The sequence below is a fragment of the Oryctolagus cuniculus genome, chromosome 20 (assembly GCF_051225735.1).
Source record: "Oryctolagus cuniculus isolate XC-2025 breed Fujian yellow rabbit chromosome 20, ASM5122573v1, whole genome shotgun sequence".
Lineage (NCBI taxonomy): Eukaryota > Metazoa > Chordata > Mammalia > Lagomorpha > Leporidae > Oryctolagus > Oryctolagus cuniculus.
Genome location: NC_142886.1, coordinates 42,475,540 through 42,482,954, shown reverse-complemented (window position 1 = coordinate 42,482,954; position 7,415 = coordinate 42,475,540).

Below are 7,415 nucleotides of genomic sequence, written 5' to 3'. Positions count from 1 at the left end.
GGGGGTGATAAACAGCAAACACTTTTTTCCCAGCAACTCCACTTCTGGTAGTTAGCTTAAAGAAATCCCCAGGCGCACGTGTTGCGGGGCAGCGGGCTAAGCCGCATCCCATAGGCAGTGCCATTGTGAGTCCCGGCTCCTCTGCCGCTTCCCATCCAGCTCCCCGCTGATGCGCCTGGGAAAGCAGTGGGGGATGGGCCGAGCTCCTGGCTCCTGGCTTCGGATCCGCCCAGCCCCAGCTACTTGGGGAGTAGATGGTAAGCCTCTTCCCCTGTCTCTCTGTCTCCCTCTCTCTCTTTCTCTCTTTCCCTCTCTCTCTCCTCCTCTGTAACTGTGCCTTTCAAGCACATAGAATAAATCTTTTAAAAAAGAAAGAAATGAGCGGCACCATAACTTTTGTTATATGCATGAGGCCACTCCAAAAAGACTGTGGCAAAAATGGAATTAAAAGTGTATTTTGGTGCCAAAAAAAATTGAGATCGTGCACAGCTGTTTTCCTAACATCTGCTTTCCATGAACTCTCGGCAGACGGCTCATGCTTTACCACAAGGAGGAAGGACAGAGCCATAGATTCGCACAGACTCCCGCTAAATGCTCGGCAACAGATGGAGCTGAGAGCCCGGAACATTCTGTGACGGTGAGGGGAGGTTGTGAAACAGGGCTGAGCGGGGAGCGCGGGCAGGGACGTGCTGTTCAGTATCAGGCAAAGCCCAGCCCCACGCCGAGCGAGTGACGGAGTGTGCATGTGCATGTGTGGCGTGCACATGTGTGTATGTGTGTACACATGTGCGTGCATGTGTGGTGTCTGCATGTGTGTGCATGTGCGTGCGTGCGCGTGCAGTATCTGCAAGTGTGTATACGTGTGTGCATGTGTGGTATCTGCATGTGTGTGCATGTGCATGTGTGTGCACGCGTGTGGTATGTGCATGTGTGTGCATGTGCGTGCGCGCGTACGTGTGTGGTATGTGCATGTGTGTATACGTGTGTGCATGTGTGTGTACGCGTGTGTGGTATCTGCATGTGTGTGCGCGTGTGTGTGCATGTGTGTGTGGTGTTCATTTTAAGCTCCTTGCACGCAGGCACCCAGTCCTCATATTCCCGGTGCCGAGCTCCGTGCCAGGAAGGGTCTGTTTCGGGGCTGAATGTAGGTCGCAGGGAGAAAGCCCAGGACGGGGGTTCAGAGCGTCTGGGGTGTGGTGTTCCTGAGCGCCGAGGACGGGCGCCCTCTTTTGTCTCTGTCCACGCAGAACAGGGAGCAGACTTGTGGTCATTCTTTTAAACAAGACAACTATCCGAAGCAACTGTGAGTTACTTAAAGCAATAAATGCAATTACTTAAAACAGCTGTAAATTCTTTAAAACGACACATACAAAACAGAAAAAAGGGATTTGCAGTCTCAAGGCCTTTGGGTAAGGGATTCTCTCCAGAACAGGGTTCAAGGTTACCGTAGCCACCTGGAAATGACGCCAGCCAACCCAGAAGTGCATCAGTAGCCCAACGCCCGGTCACCCTGAGGCAGGAGAGGGCCGTGGGTCTCCCCTGGGCCCATGCAGCACCAGTACAGAGCCGGAGCTCAGCTGGCAGCCCCAGGGGCATGTAGCAGGGGAGGGGAGGCAGCGAAGACAGGCGGGCGGCTGAGGTCAGGAGCCCGACCCCATGGGGCCCCAGGAGACCTGTTGCAGGTCCCCTCGGCCAGGCTGACACCTAGGCACTCAGCACCGCCCTGACCCTGCCAGTCCCCAGCCTCCGGAGAACGGCCCTGGGCACGCCCTGGACAGCGTGGGCTCCCTGCAGGATGACAAAGGGCTGCTCGAGTCCTGGCCCAGGCCTGTCCCTCCCGTGACCCGGTCGCACAGCCGACCGCTGTCTCCCAGCACACGAGCCTGCCCGGGTCCGTTGGGAAGACACACAGCCTGTGGCTGGAGCGTGACAAGCCCGCTGACACTGCCCAGGCACTGCTCTTAAGAAAAAGCAAAAGGAGAACTTTTAACAATTTATAGACTTCATCTCTGAGAGCCGTCTTGGGTTTACATAATCACTGAGCACAAAGTATAGTTTCTGTAAAGGCGCCAGCCACCCGGCCCCGGCCCCGGCCCCGCCCCCACCCCCACCCTGTAACATCGTGTACTGGTGCTGGATGCTGAGTGCTGGCTTCAAGTGATCAGCCGGCACTCCTAGTGATTAGCACCCAAAGTCTGTGGCTCAGACTTGTCTGTTTTTAAAAAACAGACATAATAGGGCCGGTGCCGCGGCTCACTAGGCTAATCCTCCACCTGCGGCGCTGGCACCCCAGGTTCTAGTCCCGGTTGGGGCACCAGATTCTGTCCCGCCTGCTCCTCTTCCAGTCCAGCTCTCTGCTGTGGCCCGGAAGGGCAGTGGAGGATGGCCCAAGTGCTTGGGCCCTGTACCCGCATGGGAGACCAGGAGGAAGCACCTGGCTCCTCCTGGCTTCAGATCGGCGCAACGTGCCAGCTGTAGTGGCCACTTGGGGGATGAACCAACAGAAGGAAGACCTTTCTCTCTGTCTCTCTCTCTAACTCTGCCTGTCAAAAAAAAAAAAAAAGACATAATGTCCTTGTAAATTTTAACCTTTTTTAAAATTAAAAAAAAAATTAAGAAGCAGAGAGAAAGAGAAAGAGCAAGTTCCCATCAGCTGGTTCATTCCCCCAGTGCCCACACGGTTCTGGGGCTGGGCCAGGCTGAACCAGGAGCCAGGAACCCAAGCCAGGTCTCCCACGTGGGTGGCAGAACCCAGTTGCCCCCGGGGTGAGCATTAGCAGGAGCCGGAGACTGAACCCAGGCGCTCTGATGTGGGGGGCGGGCGTCTCAACAGCTGGGCTCAATGTCGGTGCCAGGAGCTCTCTTCACGAGCCGGTGGGGATCTCTGGCCAGGGGTGGGCTTCCCACCGCTCTCCTCGCCCCCTAGCCCCGCTTCCCGCGGGCAATGACCCGCCCAGAGGCTGACCATGGCCGTGGCGCTGTGTCCTCGCAGAGAACGTGGAGGGACGAGATCGACACGGCTCCTGCGCTTGGCTGTTTAAAGGCTCCTTTGCCCCGGACTTTCTCTTCTATCAAACGGCACAGGACACCTGCCGGCCCTGCCAGCCTCGGGTCACCGTCCTGTTCAACCTGGTCTCTCTTTATTACTGAATCCGGCCTGTTCTTGATCCATGAATACCAGCCTGCGGTCCATGCAACAGGATCTGTGTAGTCATTGTTAGTTCACTGCTATTCATTGAGACATTGTTTGTAGCAGCCTAAGATTGCTAACAACCTGAATTCCGATAGCAGGTGCTTAATGCTCTGTTAATGAAACTGAGACATGGGTGTCCATGGAATTCCATGTAGTTGTTTTAAAAATGAAGACTTAGGGGCTGGTGCTCTGGCGTTGCAGGTTAAAGCCCTGGCTTATAGCCCAGCATCCCATATGGGTGCCGGTTCGAGTCCCGGCCACTCCACCTGTGATCCAGCTCCCTGCCAATGCGCCTGGGAAAGCAGCAGAAGATGGCCCAAGTGCTTGGGCTTCTGCAGCCACGTGGGAGACCCAGAGGAAGCTCCTGACTCCTGGCTTCAGCCTAGGCCAGCCCCGGCCATTGTGGCCTCTTGGGGAGTGAACCAGCATAAGATGCCGCTTGGGACGCCTGCATCCCCAGTGGGAATGCCTCACTTGAGTCCCAGCTCGGCGTCTGATTCCAGCTGCCTGCTGATGCACTTCCTGGGTGGCTGCAGGTGACGGCCGCAGCACTGGGTCTCTGCCACCACAAGGACTGACTCTACTGACTTCAGCCTGGCCCAACCCTGGCTGCTAAAGGCATTTGGAAAGTGAACTAGAGGGTAGAAGATTTCTGTCTCCCTTTCTCTGTCTCTCTGACTTTCAAATAAAAAAATCAATGAACCAAAAAACGAAGAATTTAAAAAAATTTAAATAGCCCGTATTTTGAGCACAGTTGTAGGGTCACAGAGATTTCCCGCCGACCCCCGACCTGACACGAGCCCAGCCTCCTCCGTTACCGAGTCCTCAGCGAGCTGTGTGCTGGGTGAACCGGCTCTGATGCATCAGAACCACCTGGGCCCGGAGTCAGCAGCAGGGCCCTCGTGGTGCTGTGACTCCCGTGGGTTTGGACAAATGGGCAGTGATGAGCATCAATCATATCTTCACTGCCCTAATGGGAAGCTTTTTATTTAAAAAAGTCAAAACAATACATTTATTAATATTTGTATTTTTAAGAGTAGGGTGGGCCAGCATTGCAGCACAGCTGGTAAAGCTACCACCTACAGCGCCGGCATCCCATATGGGCACCAGTTCTAGTCCCAGCTGCTCCACTTCCAATCCAGCTTCCTGCGATCGCACTTGGAAAAGCAGCAGAGGATGGCCCAAGTGCTTGGGTCCCTGCACCCGCGTGGGAGACCCACATGGAGTTCCAGGCTCAAGACTTTAGTCTGGTCCAGCCTTGGTTGTTGTGGTCCTTTGGGGGGGGTGAACCAGTGAATGGAAGACCTCCCCTCTCTTTCTCTTCCTCTCTCTCTGTCAACCTATCTATCAAATAAATAGCCGGCGCCATAGCTTACTAGGCTAATCCTCCGCTTTGCGGCGCCAGCACACCGGGTTCTAGTCCCGGTCGGGGCGCCGGATTCTGTCCTGGTTGCCCCTCTTTCAGGCCAGCTCTCTGCTGTGGCCCGGGAAGGCAGTGGAGGATGGCCCAAGTCCTTGGGCCCTGCACCCCATGGGAAACCAGGAGAAGCACCTGGCTCCTGCCATCAGATCAGCGCGGTGCACTGGCCGCAGCGCTGGCTGCGGCGGCCATTGGAGGGTGAACCAATGGCAAAGGAAGACCTTCCTCTCTGTCTCTCTCTCTCTCACTGTCCACTCTGCCTGTCAAAATAAATAAATAAATAAATAAATAAATAAATAACATAAACCTTGACAAAGAAGTGAGGGAGAGAGCGCGTATTTGGCTTCGCTTAAGCAATGCCATCACGGGGCTCAGGGGTGGGAACATTTTCCCAGTCTGCCTTTTCATTCACATTTATGTGAGAACCATGCAAACCCATGATCTAGTCACAACATGAATAAGCACAATATGAAACTAAAAATCATTTATCTTCCCATTTTATTATAACTCAAAATAAGCCCCATCCAGGCTTCTGGTGTGGACGCTCTGAGCTGAGGAGCTGTTAGGCAGAGCCACTTGGGGATTGAGTGGCCGTGTGATCCCCCACACACACACGGAGAGGGCAGCTGGGTCGCCCCCGGCCCCGCCCTGCGCTCCTGCCCCAGCCGGCTTGGCTCGGCCTCCATCTGCTCGCCGCCTCCTGCCAACTGAGCATCCTAATTACGGGACAACTGCTAATTGCCTGTGACTGGGCTTTTCCACAGTCCTGGGCATTGGCTGCAGTCACGCCCAGCAAGCCTCCCCGTGAATAATCCGTGCTCACTGCTGCAGGACTTAATTATGCGTTGGCAGAAAAGAGAGATCCACAGGGCTCACTGGGGAAACCACGCGTGCCGAGGGGCCCACTTCGCCTCAGCTGGCCTGGCTCAGGTGCTCCGGGCCCCTTTCCAAGCCCCTGGGGCTTCCCCAGCAAACAGAAGGAGACTTTAGGGAAAGGCGCTGGCACGTACCCAGCCCCTGCTGTATGCAGGGCAGAATCTGCCATTGCCAAAAATGTGTCATCTCAGCGAATCCTTGCAGCCACGTGGGAGGCGAGTCCCTGATTCACACGGGAGGGGACAGGACGGGCGAGACCCTGACCTGCCGAGCAGTGGGCGGAGAGCTGGGTCTGCCCAAGCTGCAGGCTCACAGGTCTCCACTACTTGTTGCATGGTGAGAAGATCTGAATGATAGTGTTCACCCTAACCTTGAACTTGAGTGGCGTTTTTCTCCAAAGCAGTCACAAGCAGCGTTACTTCTTCATCTCACACTCGGTTTTTGTTTTTTGTTTGTTTTGACAGGCAGTTAGAGAGAGAGAGAGACAGAGAGAAAGGTCTTCCTTCTGTTGGTTCACCCCCAAAGTGAGCCAGGTGCTTATCCTGGTCTCCCATGGGGTGCAGGGCCATAGCACCTGGGCCATCCTCCACTGCACTCCCGGGCCACAGCAGAGAGCTGGCCTGGAAGAGGGGCAACCGGGACAGAATCCGGCACCCCAACCGGGACTAGAACCCGGGGTGCCGGCGCCGCAGGTGGAGGATTAGCCTAGTGAGCCGCGGCACCAGCCCACTCGTTTATTAAGAAGACAAAACGCTGAACTACCTGAGACTAAGGACTGTGGTATGCGCACAGCCAGACCCCCAAGTTTCACTCCCAGCACCATCAACAGGGATGGCCTTGACTTGAACTGCCTGGTTCAGGTCCTGGCTCCGCCCCCTCCGGCTGTGCAGCCTTGGCCGGGCTACTGGCTGTCCCCACCAGCGGTGCCTAGCTGGGGAGGGAGTTGCAGGGATCAAATGGCACCCAGAAGTCCCTTAGTGTGGGGCCTGGATCCTGGGGGGGTTCCCATCGCTTTCCCAAGATTTCTTCCTCTAGAGCAGGTGTGGGGAACATGAGGCCCGCGGGCCGTCACTGGCCTGAGACATCATTTGGTCTGGCCCTGCCAAGGCAACCACGGGCCGCGCTGATTTTTTTTTTTTTAACAGGCAGAGTGGACAGTGAGAGAGAGAGACAGAGAGAAAGGTCTTCCGTTTTTCGGTTGGTTCACCCTCCAATGTCACAAGGTGACAGCCATCTGGGGAATGAACCAGCGGATGGAAGATTTCTCCCTGTGTCACGCTGGCTTTCAAACAAACAACTCTTTAAAAAACACACTGTTGCTGAATACAGAATCTAAGCCCATGGTCCTGACTTCTCTAGCGGGGGAGGCAGTCTTGTCCTGGCTTCCAGTGTTGCCAAGGAGACATCAGCTGTCAGTCTCACCGCTGCTTCTCTGCAAGTGAACTCGTTCCGCTGGGTCCTTGTCGGATCCTTTCCTCGTCTCTGTGTTCACGCCATTGCATCACTATTTGTGTGTGGGTGGGGGTGGCGCCAGCACTCAAACCCGGGCGGCTTCGCCATGGGATGCGGCGTCTCAACCCCCGGGGGCGGACACCTTAATAGACTCGCTCGGATGTTCTTTGCCCTTTTGTGCCTTGGAAGTTTCTTTTTTCCACTGAGTATCTTGTTTCAATGGCCACATTTCTCCTCTCTGGAAGTTTCATTGGATGATTTCCCAAGGTCTTTTCAGCCATCTCTTTTCTGACCATCTTTTCAAGCTCACAGTCTGCTATGGGCTGAATGTGTCCCTCGAAACTCGAAGGCTGAAGCCCCCATCCCCAGTGTGATGGCATCCGGAGGGGGAGCTGTTGGGAGTGACTGGGTTTGGATGAGGTCGTGGGTGTGGAGCCCCCTTGGGATTAGTGTTCTTATAGGAAGAGGAAGAGA